This window comes from Bos taurus, chromosome 14, assembly GCF_002263795.3.
Source record: "Bos taurus isolate L1 Dominette 01449 registration number 42190680 breed Hereford chromosome 14, ARS-UCD2.0, whole genome shotgun sequence".
Lineage (NCBI taxonomy): Eukaryota > Metazoa > Chordata > Mammalia > Artiodactyla > Bovidae > Bos > Bos taurus.
Window position 1 is genome coordinate 2843902 of NC_037341.1, and position 16671 is coordinate 2860572.

General features: G+C 46.1%; 1 protein-coding gene across 1 annotated transcript in view; it reads left to right on the forward strand.

Moving 5' to 3' along the window:
• The first annotated feature begins 281 nt into the window (after positions 1-281).
• Positions 282-16671, forward strand: part of PTK2 (protein tyrosine kinase 2) — a 192888-nt gene continuing 176498 nt past the window's right edge. Inside the window, 1 exon segment of the mRNA NM_001075250.2 lies at positions 282-360. The gene's annotated coding sequence lies outside the window, so the exon portion shown is untranslated.

Sequence of the window (16671 nt, forward strand, 5' to 3'; positions counted from 1 at the left end):
GGCTCCGGCGTCTCCCCAGCGCGAGCCCGGTGGGTCGAGCCCGGCCGCGCGCTGGGCATGCGCGGGCCGCGGCGCGCATGCGCGGTACTCCCGGGAGGCGGAAGCTCGGGGCAGGGACGCGGCCGAGCGCGCGCAGCGGCGGGGGTGGGGCGGGGGCGCGCCTCAGCCGGCCGCCGCGCACGCGCGGCCCGCGCCGACGCAGCACGGCCCCGAGGGCGCGAGCCCGCCGCCGCCGCCGCCGCCGCCGGGCCGGGACCGCTGTGCGCCCGCGGCGTGAGGCGTGGGAGGGAGCGCGGCCCGTCAGCCGCGGCGCCGCCCGGTCGTCGTCCGCTTTCGCCTGCCGGCACCGCCGCGGTCGGAGTGAGTGAGGGGCCCGGGCCGGGGCCGGGGCGTGGGGCCGACTCGCGGAGCTGCTGGTTGGCAGGGCGGCGGCCCCAGGGCTGAGGGGCCGAGCGGGGCCGGACCGCCCTGTCCCGGCGGCGGGTGCGGCGGGGACAGGCCCCTCCCGCGCCGGCCAAGGCCCGGGGAGGCAGGGGCGTGAGGGAAGCCGGGGCGCCCCGGCGGGCCGAGGGGTGCGGGGCCCGGACAGTCTGAGGGTCTCCAGGCCAGGGGCTGGTGGGGGAGGCCGGGGGCTCCGGGAAGCATGGGCTCTGGGGGGGCGCAAGGAGGCCGGGGGTCCGCGGGCTCGAGAGTCCGAGGGTCTGGAGGCCGTGCGGGCTCGGGAAGGGAGGCCGGCTGGCCTGTGCCGGAGCGGGCCGAGGGCCTCCACAACAAAAGGGCCGGGAGAGGACTCGGCCGGGGCCGGGCCGGGCGGGCCTCGAGCCCGCGTGCGGGGCGGCCGGCCGCCCGCGGCCCCGCGGCCCGCGCTCAAGTTTTCTGCCGCCCGGAGCTTTTCCGGCGGCCGCCGTAGACCTGGCCGGACTCGCTGCGCTTCCCAAGTTTCCTCCTCTTCCCGCCCCAGCCCCCAACTCCGCTGCGAGCTGGCTCTGTCTCTGTGTCTCTCTCCGGGTCCTTCCCTAGCACCTCTTTCTTCCTCAGAGGAGGATGGATGTGTGTGTGTGTGTACGTGTACGCTGCTATTAATACTTGGTTTTATTTGACTGCAGCATTTTGTAGCTTAATGCACTAAGGGTAAAGGTTTTTTCCTGTTGTTGATGTTGTTTTTTGAGCCATTTCAGCAGTCTTCTTGTTCAGTTAGCCTGCAGCTGGGTTTTTGGCAGTGAGACTAACATAATAGTAATATTGTGGTAATATGGGAACCGCTTGAAATACGGTCAAGTTGAAGGCTGTGTCAGAGTTTGAGAATCTGCACTTATCTGAATCTGCACGACCATCATTGGGATTCTTACTTAGGATGTAAACTTCTTCGTGGTTGGAAAAACAGGCCATCACTGTTCGAGATGAAATACCAGAGCCTCACCCTTAAAACTTTTTGTCAAACGGGTAATGAAAATAAGTCTCTTCTTTGAAATGACGCAGCCAAGCCCTCAGGTTAGTCGTCCTGTCTTTTGACAACCTCTGAAAAGCGGGAGGAAAGTATGTGGATGACGTGATTTAAGGTTCACAGTAAGTTAGCATTCAGCTTACTTTGTTGAGCTGTAGTCTGGATAATATTTTGGTCCAATTGTGCTGTTCAGTTAATTTTTAAAACCCTGTAGTATTTAAACACATGAAACTTTGAAAGGAAGTTTGTGTTTCAACTTTCAATTCATAAAAATACTGTCTCAGTATCTTTATGAGTATATGGTTTCATGTTTTTGGCTGTCTTTGGAGGGGAAAAGCTAGGCAAGTTTACCATTAGCATCTTCTGAACACTCATGTACTAAAGATAAATATTATAGATTCTTCTCGAGAATTTTTCAGGTCATTATCAAATAATCCAGTTTAATGATGAGCACCGGAAAATACTGTTTAAAACACATGTTCCATTTTAAACGCGCCCGCACATAACACTTAAGGAAAGGACTAAACAGAAGGACTTGTACATCATTCAGAGGTGATGCATTGAGGAGCAAGTGCTTGGCTAAATAAAGACCCTGCATCCAAAACTTAGTATTTATGAAGCTGAGGCCGTGGGTCCCCGAAAGTGAGTCATGAAGTGTTAGATCAGGAGTGATGTTCCACTAGTGTAATGGTCTAAAGTGTCTGGGAAAGGTGGGAGTTAGGAGTAGCAGTAAGGGTCATGAAAATGTTATTAGTGAGTAGTGAAAGTCGCTCAGTTGCGACCCCACGGGCTATACAGCCCATGAAATTCTCCAGGCCAGAACACTGGAGTGGTGGCCTTTTCCTTCTCTAGGGGATCTTCCCTACCCAGGGATTGAACCCCAGTCTTCTGCATTGTGGGTGGATTCTTTACCAGCTGAGCCACAAGGGAAGCCCAAGAACACTGGAATGGGTAGCCTGTCCTTTCTCCAGCAGATCTTCTTGATCCAGGAATCGCACCAAGGTCTTCTGCATTGCAAGTGGATTCTTTACCAACTGAGCTATCAGGGAAGCCCAGTTTAGTTTTTAACGAAACTCATTTCTGTAACGCTGTGTCCTTTGTTGGAAAGTACAGACATTAATGTTCCAATTCTCAAAACTAGGTTCTTCAGCTAGATAACTTTTCTTACTAGAAGGTTGGCAAAATTGTCTAAATAACAAAATTGTATTGTTAAAGCCTACCCTTTTAAGAGAAATACTGGTGAGTTCCCTCAGAAGAAATTACTCTGTTGTATTTTGTGATACATATGTAGTCTGTGATGTAATAAAGTGGTATGGATAGTAAAAGAAAACTTTGAAAGTTACTGTCTTTGCATGTTATTTTGAATTAGGGAGGTGGGATCTTAGCTCATATCTCTAAAGGTTTTATGGAAACCTTTTTTCATGTACTTTGAGGTGTCTTAATTTTCAAAAAAATAATTAAATATTGTTTTAAGGATAACAAAAGATGCAATTCAAGTAGCTAATACAATATATAAATCTTTAACTTTTAAAATAAAACATTTTCAGTTTAGATATATTTTCATCTAGAATAAATCTGGTTTTAAATTTCAGTGGCATGAAAAGTTCTATTATTTTTTATTACTGTAGCTTTATAGTATAGTCTGAAGTCAGGAAGCCTGATTCCTCCAACTCTGTTTTTCTTTCTCAAGATTGCTTTGGCTACTTGAGGTCTTTTGTATTTCCATACAGATTTTTAGAATTTTTGTTGTTATTTTTGTTCTAGATCTGCAAAAAATGCCATTGGTAAAACGTTCTGTTATTTTTATCATATTTGTGAAATGAGGTTTTTTTTTTTTTTTTCTGGCTAGTAAATCAGAAAAATTTAGTTTCTGAAGTACTTTACTTTGCCTTAATGCTCTAGTTTAAGAACATATTTTCATTAGTTTTCCCCTTACTAAAATCCCTTAAATAATTAGCAAGAAATTACTGTAGGAATCTTTGAGAATTTTCAATGCCATCTGTATAGATTATTTAAAATGTTCGCGTAAGAAAGTTTGGGCAAAGCAAATGGCCTTACTTGAGTCGATAGTACTAAGCTCCAAGAAGTTTATGTACGCACAGAAAGCTTCAGATGCTGCATTGCTCACCCGTCCTCAGAAGGACCCTGGGTGAGGGAGGTGGGGGGAGAGCAGGTGTGGGTCCCCTTGGGCCACCTGTGTTTTTCTCGCTCACCCAGCCACGTTCAGGAGTTAGGGTTTTTTTCCCCCTTCTTTTCAGTGTTTGCTGCTGCTGCTGTGTTGCTTCAGCCGTGTCCAACTCTGTGTGACCCCGTAGACGGTAGCCCACCAGGCTCCCCCATCCCTAGGATTCTCCAGGCAAGAAAACTGGAGTGGGTTGCCATTTCCTTCTCCAATGCGTGAAAGTGAAGTCCCTCAGTCATGTCTGACTCTTCGAGACCCCATGGACTGAAGCCTACCAGGCTCCTCCGTCCATGGGATTTTCCAGGCAAGAGTACTGGAGTGGGGTGCCGTTGCCTTCTCCATTTTCAGTGTTTACTAGTGGATTTATTTGAGTCTTTTATTGCTTTTTCTCTCTACTGACATTTTGGCAGATTTTTTTTTTCCCCTTTTTTTCATGACTACCAAAAGACAACTCAATGCAAGAGAAATGAAATTCATGTCTACCAGTTTCTGGTATTAATTTCTAGGAATTCTGCCAAATCTTACCATTTAGAATTACACAAGTGTGTTTCTGATTGGAAATCTGTAGAGGAACCCCCTCTGTTCATAGCTACAACAATTGCATTTTTTTTTTTTTTGATTAGGCTCAATGATGGAAATAAAATTCAGATGCACAAATACAGTTACAATTTCAGTTTAAATAGAATTTTTAGGGAGTTGCCTAGTGGTCTAGTGGTTAGGACTCCATGCTTTCACTGCAGAATACCTGGGTTCAGTCCCTGGTCAGGGAACTAAGATACTGCAAGCTACATGGTGTGGCCAAAAAAAAAAAAAGGAATATTTTAGCAAAACTGTTAAGTCTAGTGTGCTTTGCGTAAACACTAATGAAGTGATTTATAGACAGAAGTAGGAAGTGTTTCCCCAAGTGGCACCGTCGCCACTCTTCAGCAGTTGGAAACCTCAGAGGGAAACGCTAGTGGCATCACCACAAGGACATGAAGGATGTGCAGGCTTTTGCTTACACACTTTGCATTTAACTGAAGCGGCCCTACCTAAATCTTACTTACATACCTTGCCGTGTACTGTAAACTCATTTTTCAGATCCAGAAGAATGACTTAAGTTATATATTTGAATATTATCAGTGAGAGGGGAAGAACATCTCTGGGCACCTGGTGGGTGCCCATGTTGTTGGTGGGTGTCACTGCCTTTTTATAGATGAGTTAAGTACTGGAGAAGCTCTGCCCTGTAAGCTGCACGTGTTAGACGCCGTGTGCCAGGGCAGAGCCAAGTGCTGTAGTGCTCTATCTGCTTTATTCCTTGAGAAAACTAGAGCGGTACTTGGGTCTGCAGCTTCCTTTTGCAGATGAAACAGTGGAAGCCTAGAGGTACAGTCGCTCATTGTGGGTCTTCAGCCCACAGGGGTGGACCCAGCTTGGCTGGACCTGGGGGACTGCAGTGTGAGCTCCTGACAGCCTGCGTGCAGCCTCCCTGGTGGGAAGAGCAGCAGCCAGTAAAACTCTAACCCGGTCTCCTGCGGTGGGAGTAAATAGAGTGCTAGTGTAATGACCACGTCTGGGAAAGTCTAGGTAATTATATTTTCACTTGAACCTGACACTTTGGATTATGAAGTGCTCATCTGGTTAACATAGTGTAAGTAACCATTTTGATGAATATACCAAGATTGTTTCATTATTTGACATCTGTTTAGAATCTGGTAGATAAAATGTATAATGCATGATGCAGTGACCGATCCTTCTTATTTATCAAAGGATGTGCGTTAGTAACCTCCACGTTTACAGTTTTTTCATTGGTGACTTTTTTGAAGGGTGGGTGTTGTTTGAAGACAGTTTTGTGGGAAGCAAGGGGTATGTAAGGGAAAAACAAATTGCACATTTCTCACACAGGTATGAGCCCCTTGTGGTAATCCTGGTATTTATAATCTCTGACACACTGCTGCTCTATAAATGTTTCTGAAATTAATGTGCTCATTCTCACCAACTTAGAATTTTCCATTCTTCTTTTAAGAGTCGGCACATACTCTGCTCCTTTATTTGGGGCCTGTGAACCAAAACCAAGGGTTAGAAGGACCTAAGCTTTCCTGTCTGTGGGCTCTCTGTGCCTGGAACCTCCTTTCTGCCTCCATTGTCGATACTGAAAGTCCTGTAGCTTGGATTCTGCTGTGAGCCGTGGTGCTTGTGTCTGCTGGTAACCAAAGCACCGTGTAATTGTCTTCGCTGGCCTGAAGGAAGAGCTTACAGTTGTACACATTATATATATTTAGTGGCTTGTGTGTCTTCTCATGAGAATTGAAGCACCATGAAGGCAGACACTTGGTTTTTCACACTGTTGGGTCACCAGTGCTCAGCACAATGTTTATTGAGAAGAACTGAAACTTGTTAATAGTTGTGTGTGTGTGTTAGTCACTCAGTTGTGTCCCACTCTTTGCGACCCCATGGACTATACCTTGCCAGGCTTCTCTGTGCATGGAATTCTCCAGTCAAGAATGCTGGCGTGGGTTGCCATTCGGTTCTCCAGGGGATCTTCCCATCCTAGGGATCAAACCTGGGTCCTCCACATTGCAGGCGTATTCTTCACCACTGAGCCACCTGGGTTGGAGGACAGCTATTACATCAGCCAGTCATCTGTGGCTTTGCTTGCCTTGGTGAAGGACCTCCCTTTAAAACCATGTAAAACTCGATACTAGGGAAGAATTGGATTATCTTTGTTTCACTTCCGTCTGCTTTATTTTAGATTACTGCTATCATCATACTTGGACTAGGGAAAACATACTGCTGTTCCCCTTTACGTTTTTGAAGTGTTCTTTTATAGAAACTGATCCTGTATTAATTGATCTTGTGTTCATTAGGAGGCATCCTAAATTCTGCAGGCGTAGAAGACTACTCAAGGTGACACAGAATGAGTGGGGTTTATAAAAGCTCCTTGATTACTGGTCCAGAAGCTCTAGTGTGTCTTTTACTAATCAGCTGGATTCATTGGCTGCCGTACAAGAGTTTTTACATTATGCCCTGAAACCATTTTTAAAAACCCATTTCCTGTTGCTGCCTGCCGGTTATATAGTATGCCAGCTTTTGCTTGCCATGACAGGTCCCTTACCTTTCGGTCATTTGGGGTGTCAGCATTTGGATAGCAGAGAGTAGTTTGTTCTGCTTCATCGAGTTCCCCCTTAGTCCCGCTGTACCGTGGGGGGAAACACACACTTGCAGGGTCTGGGGAGCTCCAGGTTGTTGGCAGTGCTTCTCAGGGTTGTCCCAGGTCAGAAGTGCAGAGGCTCCAGCCTGATTTCTGACCCACTGACTCCGGCTCTGGGGGCAGGGCCGGCTGTCAGTTCCAGCTTGCTGTGCTTTCGGTGCGTGCTGTTTGTGAACCACTGCCTTAGAGGGCTTAAGAGAAACACAAGTTGTAGCAGGCAAACATAAGCCATAAATGGCAGAGGTATGTATGAGTATGGTCTCTTTGACCTCTTTAGATTTGCTAACAAGGTTGTTTTCCGAACAGTACTCTTATATATGTTTTTGGAGTCTTGAGAAGACCTCATAGTTCCTTTTGTGTAGAGATTTTGAAGGTTTTCTGCTGAGCCCACTCAGTTCTTTTGAATCCTTGTGTGGATTTTAAATGAACAATCTCGTGTTGCAGTAGCAGTTTGTATGGCTCCTGGACTTGTGGCTTTTGGCAAATAGCAGGGGAGTGTGTGCATGTGAGTGTGAAGGCTCACGTTCCTTGGTGGTTTTGTTTTGGTGCTGAAGAACTGGCTAGCTTTTGCTAGAATCAGGGTGATTGCCAAGTCTTGGGGTGACTGATGAAGTGGTATTGTGTGAATTGATTCTATGCCTAGCATTACATTTGTACCTGAATTTCATGAATTTGGTTTTGCCTCTCTTTTTTCTTGAGAGGCAGCCTGAGTAAAAGTTAGTGTACCACCGTGGGATCGACCCTGGGCCTTGTGCAGAGTTAGATGCATGTGTTGGTAAATAGCATATTGTCAGCCTGGGAACAAGGATTCTCTGTTGTCTTTTCTCGTGCTACGTGGTCGGTCAGTAATTGTGTAATGATGGAAGGAGGGTACCTCCTGCTGGGGTCCTGGGAGGAGTCAGTCACCCAGACTAAACCAAGTAGCTCTGTTGTGGGGGCTTTGTGGGAAGGGGGTCTGTAACTGTGAAAGTTGTTACAGAGGTAGAGAAGCACTTATCAAAGGCGATGGAATTAAATGTAGTCTCAGAACACTGAGGAGGTTGTTTGCATGTGAGTTCTGTCCCCTCCCTGATCTTTCAGTCAGCTGTGCAGCTCCATGAAGGCAAAAATAATAGAAATGAGCTGGTGGAGAGAGCTCTTTGGAACAATCTCTGTCTCCTTAAAATTGGCCAAGTGAAATTAAAGTTCTCGTTAGTAGTCTCCCATTAATGTGACTCTGGTTAAATGTACAGCTGCCCGCTCCTGGGTATCCGAGGGGTTGGGAGCAGGACCTTCCTTGGATACCAGGTTCCTTGGGTGCTCAAGTCCCGTATATACAACTGTGCACACCGTCCTGTGTACTTTATAAACGTCTCTAGATGACTTACAGTACCTGGCACAGTGGAATGCTGTGTAAATTGCTGCCAGTGCGGCAAGTTCAAGTTTCCCTGTTTGGAACTTTCTGGGCTTTTCCCCAGTGTTTTCAGCCTCACATGGAGGACCTGAGGTTGTGGAGAGCTGACTGCCCTTGGCATGCCTGGCTGAGAGCAGCTTCTCAGTGGGTGTCCGTGGATGGCCCTCCTGGGCCCCTGAGCAGCCTCCCCTCTGATGACAGCGTGGGCTCCTGCCGGCTCCCCTACCCGCCTCTCCTGGTGGCTTCTGCAATATTACCGCCTTGTGGTTTTAAACAGCCTTTTCCTGGTTATAATGAGGTTACACATCTTTCTATACATTTACCGGCCATTTGGATTCACTGTTTTGTGAAGTGCCTGTATTTTTATATTAGTTTTAAAAAATTTATTCATAGACTTTTTTATATGTTCAGGACACAGGTCCTTTGTTGGTTATATATTTTTCCACTTTCTCTCCCCACTTTGTTGTGCAGTTTCACTGACACAGTGGGTTTTCTTTCTTTTTTTCTTTTTGTCTTTTGAATGAAGAGAAGTTCTTTTTACTTTTATTTTTTGGCCGCACCACACGACTTGTGGAATCTTAGTTCCCCGACCAGGACTTGAACCCCGGCCTTTGGCATTGAAATCGCAGAGTCCTAACTACTGGACTGCTGGGAAAGTCCTCAGACATTCTTAAGTTTATTGTGGTTAAGTTTATTACTGGGAATTATACTTAATTCCCAGTGATCAAGTTAAAATGTGAGTTTTCAATTTTATTTTAAAAACTTTGTGGAAGTTTTCAGACATATGCAAAAACAATGTTGTAATGATCTCTCCATGTTCATTACCACGTTTAATGATGGTCTTCATTAAGATTGTTAACTCGATCGGTGGTACTGGTTTACATTTAAAAGACATGAAGGAACTTGCTTTGAACACATATGCTTATGTTGGCCAGATATCATGGCTCTTGCTGAAATGTGACATAACAATTTATGACACATTTCTTTTGGAACAGAAAGGGATCAAGTGTCACTGTACAGCTTTTTAAAGTTGGTGATGCTCAGAGGCATCTAATAGTCCTAACCAGCTGGGTGTTAAGCAAGGCCGTGGATCTCTCCACAGCCTCAGAACCTGGGGTGGAATGGCCCCTCCTTCTTTCTTCCCTCCCTCCCTTTCTCTCTTTCTTTCTGTTTTTCTTGTACTTGAGTCAAAATACACGTCGCTTGCTTTGCAGTGTTCGTTTAATGCTCCTGATGGCAGTGTGTCTTTTTTTTTTTTTTTTAAACTTAGTCATTAGGATCGAGAAGCAGCATGAAGCTTTAATAGAGCAAAACTCATCAGAGAAATGCGCTTAGTATGTTAGTCCTTTTCAGGAGATGCTTTTGTTAAACATTGAAGAGATAGAGAAGAACATGTGTGAGGTGTGAGTAAGCTGTAGACTAAGAGTGCTCTGACCTCCCAGAGAAAGGCGCCCGAGGCCACAGAGGTGCCGGCCGCTCTGGGGGAAGAGGCCGAGGCAGGAACATGTAGGCTCTGAGGGCATCTAGGCTTCTGTCTGTGCCCAGGACTCGGCCCTGCTGTTGTGGTGCGAAAGCAGTCGTGAACTCTGGGCAAAGGGGTGAATGGTCTGTTTTCCAGTACAGTTTTATTTCTGGACCCTGAAATTTGAATTTCATGTAATTTCACATGCAACAAAATGTTATTACTCTTTTTTTAAAATTTAAGTTTACTTTTGGCTGTGTTGGGTTTTTGTTGCTGTGCAGGTTTTTCTGTTGTAGAGTGTGGGCTCTAGAGAACAGGCTCAGCGGTGTGACTCCCGGGCTCTAGGGTGCAGGCTCAGCGGTGTGACTCCCGGGCTCTAGGGTGCAGGCTCAGCAGTGTGACTCCCGGGCTCTAGAGAACAGGCTCAGTGGTGTGACTCCCGGGCTCTAGAGTGCAGGTTCAGTGGTTGTCACTCCTGGGCTTAGTTGCTCTGAAGTATGTGGGATCTTCCTGAATCAGGGATTGAACCCCCATCTCCTGCATTGGCAGGAGGATTCTTTACCACTTAGCTACTACGGAAGCCCGTTATTATTTTAATAATTTATTTAATCATACGCAGTTAAAAACCGTTCTTAACTCATGGGCCGTACAAAAACAAACGATGCAGCCACCCTGGTTTAGAGAAGAAAGCTAGCCTGGCAGCTGTGGGCCAGCTGCAACAATGGAGAATCCCCTCCCACCCTGAGCCCACCTGTTCCCTACCACGGCCCCCTCTTTGTAAGCCTGTGTAGCCGTCTTCCTTCAGCCTCCTGAGCTACCACCTCCTTCTTCAAGCCCTGCTACCACTGTTATTTTACTCACCTTTATTTTCTTTGTCACTTGACCGTGACAGAAGATCTGAGAGCAAAATGTTCACTACTGTATCCCCAACGTTTAAAACAGCGGTCACTGAATGAATATTGCATTTATCATTTCTTTGTGTCAGTTTTGTTTGTGTTGAACTCTCTACTAGGGAATCACACTGCATTTGTTTTTCTGCGACTGGCCTTCTTTCCGCTCAGCACTGTGGTTAAGACCTGTTGGAGGGCTGTCCGTGGTCAGTGTTGGTTCACTTTCTCTGTTGTGTAATGTGGTCTCCAGTTGATGGGCATTTGGATTGTTTCCAGCCTCTACTGCCCACGTGCGTGGATGTCTCGCCTGCCCACGTGGGGTGTGATGCCGGTTCTGGCTGGCCAGCCTTCAGCTTGCCTGCTTCCTGCCAGATTGCTCTCAGGGTACCCTGCCAACTCGCATCCCACTGATGCAGGGAGGTGACTCCTGGCTGCTCTGCATTCTTGGCAGTGCGCTGTAGCTGATTCTGCCTTCTTCAGTTTTGCCGTTCTGGTAGTTATGTAATAGTGTCTGTTTGTGGCTTTACATTAAATTTCTCTTTGTACTAATTAGGTTAATAATCTTTTAATATATTGGTTATATCTCTTTCTTATGAAGAGAAGACATTGGCCTGATTTTCTTCTTACGTTTTTCTTATTGACTAGTAGCTGTTTTACATGTGTGGATTACTGTCCTTTGTCACTGTAAGTTGTGAATATATTTTTCCAGTTTGTGTTTTATCCTTTTGAGATGTCTTGGAACTAAGGTTCTTAATTTTAACATCGTTGATTCTATCAGTCTTTTTCTTTATGATTAGTTTTTTTGTCTTATTTAAGGAATTTTTCTTTACTGAAGGGTTACAGTTTGATATGAGATATTTTTATTATTTATTCATAAAGCATGTATTGTTCCATTCAGTAAATATGTTTGATATTTAGGTGTTTTTTCTTTTTTTTTTTTTGGCCATGCCACACGTCTTGTGGGATGTTAGCTCCTCCACCAAGGATGCAGCCGAGGCCCTTGGCAGTGAAGGTGCCAAGTCCTAGCTGCTGGACCACCAGGGAAGTCCCTGTGTTTTCTGACTTCCATAAAGATTCCTTTGATAACTTATAATTTATTTTAGTGTTTGATAAATTCCAAATGAATGACTGTTCTTTGATGTACCTTGCTGTGATTTATTTCTAAAATGGGACTGTAGTAAGAAAATGTGTTCTGTATGGAACCATGTCTTTGAAATTAATGTTATCTTTAATAGATCCATGTGTGCGCTCAGTTGCTTAAATCATGTCTGACTCTCGGTGACCCCGTGGATTGTAGCCCCCAGGCCCCTCTGTCCATGGGATTCTCCAGGCAAGAACACTTGCGTGGTTGCCATGCCCTCCTCCAGGGGGGTCTTCCCCACCCAGGGGTCGAACCTGTGTCTCCTGTCTCCCACTCACGCCACCTGGGAAGCCCAAAATCCTAGTTCAGTTTGGCTGTATCTTGACCCTAACTCTCAAAGTTCTGGACACTTAGGTACATCTCACTTTTGAAAACTCTGGAAACACTTGTTTTATTTCCAGCCTGAAGTCGAGGTGTTAGTGCACGGTAGCAGCTCTTGGACTCTGAAGCTTGAGGACAGGTGACTGCCTCGACTGCCAGTTTGTTTCAGCTTAGCCGAGCGGCGGGGGTTCACGCTGTGCCTGCAGCTGCTTCCTTTCAGTGGCATTTGTTAATTAAGCTGTTTAATTTTACCTTCTCAAGACTGAAAGAAAGAAAAGGAAGAAAATTTTAGTTTGTGGTTATAGCAGGGTCTTTTAGCCAAGTGCTTACTTTGGGTATTCATTTCATTTTTGTTTACAAAAAGTAGCATTGACTTGAAAAGTATCAAAATTAAATAATAGGTCAGAAGTTAAATTTTATTCCTCCCCTAATGTCTCAGGTATTGGCAGCTGAGAGGTTTAGGCATCATGGTTTGTGTAGAGAGGCAGCTCTTTTAGCAGGAGTCTCTCATCTGGGAAGCAGAAAGGCCTGGGTTCAAATGTTACCCCTATGCCTTTTGTCCTGTGACTTTTGACTAGTTGTTTAGTTTGTCAGAGTCTCAGTTTCAGATAGCCCTTATCTATAAAGTCTAGTGTCTATAATCTCTGCCTTTGCGGGTATGTGTGCGGCTACTTTGTAAAGTGAGGCAAATGTCAAGTGCCAGGATCAGGGTCTTTTTCAGACTTACATAGTGCTGGATCACTACAGGCCTAGCCTTTCCACTCACATGTTTCCCTGGCTGCTTCTTGAACGGGTCAGTTGAACTCATTCATTTGTTTAGCATTTGTGAACCCCTGCCTGTGCCTCGTGCAGCACTGAGCCCTGGTGATGCAGGCGGGTGGCGTGGGGCGGGCTCAGGTCAGCGATGGGCACGGCCGGTGCTCCGAGGGTCGAGGATGCGGCCCCAGTGCCGGTGAGGCTCCGGTGTCGGCAGACTTCTCTGTTCAAGGCCAGGCAGTGGATGCCTCAGGCTTTGCAGGCCACAGATGGCCTGCCACATATTTCTTGAATTTTCCTCTTACAAAGGTAAAAAATACATTCTTAGCGCAGGGACCTTACAAAACCTGGCTGTGGACCAGATGCATTGGCCTCTGCAGGTGTCTGAAAGGATCTGTAGGAGTTCAGTGGAAAGTGGGAAGCAGGAGCGCCCTGTGCAGAGGCGTGGAGGTGTGAGGGCCGCAGGGGTGGAGTGGGCTGTTCCTGTCAGATCTGGAGCTCAGCACGGGCTGGGGAGGAGGGCGGTGAGCTTGGTGTGGAAGGCAGGATGTTTGCACTTGCTTCTGATCCAGAGCAGATGTGTGGGGCCGGAGGAGGCTGGGACGGGATGAGCGCTGTGGCCCTACAGAGATGTGCTCTGGAGGGGAGGCAGGAAGCAGGCGCTTGTCACTCAGGAAATGGCTGCCCAGCTGGCTCACTTGGAGGGGAACTGGCGGAGGGCAGGGTTCAGTTTCAGTCTGCGCTCCTTTGATCATATAATGATGTGGTACAAATAAGTGAGGAAAGCCTCGATCAAGGGTGCAGCTGAGTAGCTGGAGAGAAGGGGGTGATTTGAAGCCGTTTTCTGAGTTAATCTCTGGGTCCTGACCAGGCGCATGGCGTGGCCGGGCGGCAAGAGGGGTCCCAGGTAACTCTCCTGAGGTGACCCGCTCATGAAGCTCTGTTTGCTCTGAAATACGAGCAGCCGCGGTAGCTTTGAGGAGGAAACATTCTTTCCTGGGTCCATGAGCCCCAGAAATTAAGTTGTAAGCAGAATTGTGTGTTTTTCCCTGCAGAGAGAACTTCAGGGCTCTTGGATTACTGAGGAGGAGCCCAGCACCCAGGGGAGCCACTTCTTAATAGATTGTGTACATCTGGCGCTCCTCAAAGGTTTAGGCTAATCATCCGAATCATGGTTTTACTTTCCATGTAATACATCGCAAACTGCCAGGTAAACCCCAAATGCATGCAGTCCCATTAGACTCCATATAGACCCATCTCAACTGGCTGTTAGAATGTTCCCCCACCTCTCCTCTCCTCCAGAGACAGACAGCAAGACATGTATTTGGTACATAGGAGGCCGACCAGGTGTGTGGGACTCTGACAGGCACAGAATGTTTTCAGCACGCTGTTGTAAGGTGGGCAGAGCTGAAGTTTACAGTTAGGCTTCTCTTCATAGTCACATGCCTGTGAGAGGTGGGCACGTGTCCCTTTTAAGTAGGATTTGCCATTACCAAAATTGAGGGTAGTTTCTACCTAGGAATGTGTGACCTCAGGCCCAGCTAAACTGCGGCAGCCTCATCAGGCAGGAGGTGCCGGGGCGCAGAGGTGACTTCCTGGGAGCTGTGTGTGGCCCTGGCCTTTCCTCTGGTGAAGTTCACCCTTTACTGTGTGAAGCCTAATTATCGTTAGACAAGTTAATTATTTCTGTCATGACTAGGGAGTTCAAGAAATTACTGCTTTTAGGGATACGATATATGTTGCAACCACATGTGGTATAATTTACCACAAAACTAGAAAATCAGAATTTCTGCTCCTAAGTGAAGATGTCTCCAAAAGTGTGCCACACTTGACACCTGTCCTAATGTTTTCCTTTGGAACTTGAATAAAGATCAGGAGTCATGCTGGGAGATAGCTCATTTTTAGAATCAGAATTTTAAAATATTTTGACAGGTTGTAATGAAGTGCTAAAATCATTAAGGTAAAATTAAAATTTATTAGGAATAAATGTAAAATGGTAGACTTAAATCAAAAAGAAAATCAACGGAGAAGGTTGAGGGTGGGTGAAATATGTCCTAACTGTTCCTGTGTGCAGAAGACGGGGTGGTGGAGGATGTTGGTTGACTAAAACCGGGATTGTCAAGCTTTTATGTGAATGGGCACATGAGAAATAGTTTAGGTTTTCCAGACTAATAGACAAAATCAAGGATATTATGTAAATACTTCTATAACAAGAGAGAACACAGAATTTTTTTCTTGGACAGAATCCAAATTATAAGTGCGCATGATTTTTTATGATATCGGTCCCCTGATGAGAGAATGGGATTCTCTTTCAGGGGCGGAAGTGGAGGGGGGGGGGTAACACTTTTTTAAATTGAGTTTTAAAGCTAGTGCTGCCTGTCATCAGAGTCAGTCACACATGTTCGTCTCCTAATGCTGATCTAACAAGGAGGTATTTCATCTTTGAAAATGTCTTTATGCCGATCGGTGCTCTCAGATCCTGATACCGTGCAGGAGTATATCATTTTAATTGAGCATATTCATTACTTGGAAGGCATTTATAGAATTCTCTTAGATTCTTCTTGATATTTGCCTTTTAGCGTGTCGTCGTATTGCAGATTAATCACTTCCGGTTGATGGTTGGAAGGGGGGGCCTCAACTGCATAGTTAAATGGATTTTGAAATATGTAAATTTTCATTATACTTGCATCAAGGTTCAAAAAATGCTGCTGGAACTGTAGCTTAAACTCAGAAAATACATCTGCTGTGAATTTGTGTGGGAATGGAAATCTCACTTCTCATAACTTCTGGTAGCTTGGGGAGTGTGTAAAGAAGCGTGGTGTTCCTTGTGATTCAGATGTTGGCTGTCATTGAAATGACTTTACTGCAGTAGAAGGGCCTCATATAAGCAGCCTTGGAATTTTAGGTTGGGTTCATTAAGAAATGTTATCAAGTCTTTTGTGCATGCTAAATAGCTTCAGTCGTGTCCAACTCTGCGACCCCATGGCCTGTAGCCTGCCAGGCTTCTCTCTTCGTGGGATTCTCCAGGCAAGAATACTGGAGTGGGTTGCCATGCCCTCCTCCAGGGGATCTTCCTGATGCAGACATAACCTGTCTCTTAGGTTTCCTGCATTAGCAGGTGAGTTCTTTACCACTAGCGCCACCTGGGAAGCCCTTAGCCAGTCTTTAGTTAAAGCTAATTTCATTGACTACAGTGTTCAGTAACAGTAGTAGTCGACGGAGGGTCTCTTTCAGAGCAATTTCAGTCATGCTTCTGAGGTCAACAAGTCACAACAAAACCTACCCCAAACTGCTAAACTGCTGTGTGGAAGGACAAGTCAGACTATTTCAGTGAACTTTGCTGTTGATGCTGCTGGTTCAGCAACACACAAGAGATTAGAAAACTTTGCACAGGGTACCTGCAGATGAAGAACCCAGTGAATAACTGTAGTTGAAATAACCATGTTTAAATGCTTTAAACATCCTAACGTTTTCACGATCTTTGTAAATTTGTCCAGCCAGCCCTTTTCCTGCTTCCCATGTACTTTCAGTCAGCATTTGTATTCTGCTTCAGGTAATACTAAATTTAGTGTTTTGTCCAGTTCTTTGAAAATATTCTCCCTTGTAGTCCACATACATTGTTCTTGGAAGCCAGTTCCTCAGGACCATCGACTCCTTGAGTAACATTTGTTGACAAGCAGCCAAGGAAAGCCCCCAGAGTTGTTTGCCTTGTTCTGTGACTGACTGTTGTTGCTGTTTCCTGCACCCTCAACTCTGAGCATCTGTTCTTACTGATAGTCCTGAGCAGGTTTTTTCTCAACACATTTCTCTGACCGTGCGAACATCGGTGTAAACCGAGGAGCCATCTAGGATTGTGAGCAGAGGCGTAGTGTGTCTGACTGAGATGCCGAGT